This window comes from Eschrichtius robustus, chromosome X (genome assembly GCF_028021215.1).
Source record: "Eschrichtius robustus isolate mEscRob2 chromosome X, mEscRob2.pri, whole genome shotgun sequence".
NCBI lineage: Eukaryota > Metazoa > Chordata > Mammalia > Artiodactyla > Eschrichtiidae > Eschrichtius > Eschrichtius robustus.
In genome coordinates this window covers 16,700,117-16,701,460 of record NC_090845.1, presented here as the reverse complement: position 1 = coordinate 16,701,460, position 1,344 = coordinate 16,700,117, and positions in this window count along the sequence as shown.

Sequence of the window (1,344 nt, the reverse complement as noted above, 5' to 3'; positions counted from 1 at the left end):
AAACTTGAAACAAGAAGATACAAATTTTAATAATTATCAAAGGTGCTCCAGCTAGTCACATAAAAGAATTTTAATGACATACTTAAATTATGAAATTCAAGACTAAATATAGTTTAATGAGTTTTGTTGATAACCTAAAACCAAAAGGAGTAATATATTAAACTCTATTGTTGGTGCTTGGGAAAAAATATTTAAACGACAAATATTTACAGGAAAATCTTATTGCTTGATAAAAGGAATGGAACTTCGGTCAAAATTTTAGGAAACTTTCTGTATATTTTAGTTTGGAAATAAGCCACTGCATTCGATTATTTTGGATGATGCAATAAAAATGTAAATTAGATAGAATAGAGATTGTTCCCTGGGCCCATGTGCCAAATCTGGCCCGCTGCCTGATTTTGTATGGCCTGTGAACAAAAGAAGAAAAATATTTTGTGATGTATGAAAATTATATAAAATTCAAATCCCAGGGCCTTCCCTGGTGGTGCAGTGGTTAAGAATCCGCCTGCCAATGCAGGGGACACGGGTTCGAGCCCTGGCCTGGGAAGATCCCACATGCCGCGGAGCAACTAAGCCCGTGTGCCACAACTACTGAGCCTGCGCTCTAGAGCCTGCGAGTCACAACTACTGAAGCCCGCGTGCCTAGAGCCCATGCTCCGCAACAAGAGAAGCCACCGCAATGAGAAGTCCGCACACCGCAATGAAGAGTAGCCCCCGCTCGCTGCAACTAGAGGAAGCCCGCGTGCAGCAACAAATACCTAACTCAGCCAAAAATAAATAAATAAATTAATTAATTAAAAAAAAATTCAAATCCCACTGTCCACAGGTACAGTTTAATCGGAACCCAGCCACGCCCATTCATTTACAAATTTGTGACCGCTTTCATGATACAACAGCACAGTTGAATAGTTACTACAGACACCCTGTGTCCTGCAAAGCCTAAAATAGTGACCATCTGGCCCATTACAGAAAAAGTTTAACAACTGCCAAAGTAAAACACTGAAAATCCTTTCTCCATAAATTTTATAATATGCTGTCATGCAAAAATAATAATTAGAAATAATTAAATTAAATGCCTGAAAATCTGGAAATTGAAAGTAATGAAAATGAGAATATTTTGATCTCCTGGGGCAGTCTGTAGGGCTAGAAGCTGCAAAAGCAGTTTGGAGAGGATAGCTAGCCTTGTACAGTCACGTTAATTGAAATTATTAAATGGAATTAATTAAATATTCTAAGATGTCAGTAACTTTCTTCAGCTCTCCAAGCAAGAAAAGTGTTGATATTAAAGCTGGCAGATTAATTTGATGAAAGGGAAAAGTTATTGAGTATATAAAATAAAATAAA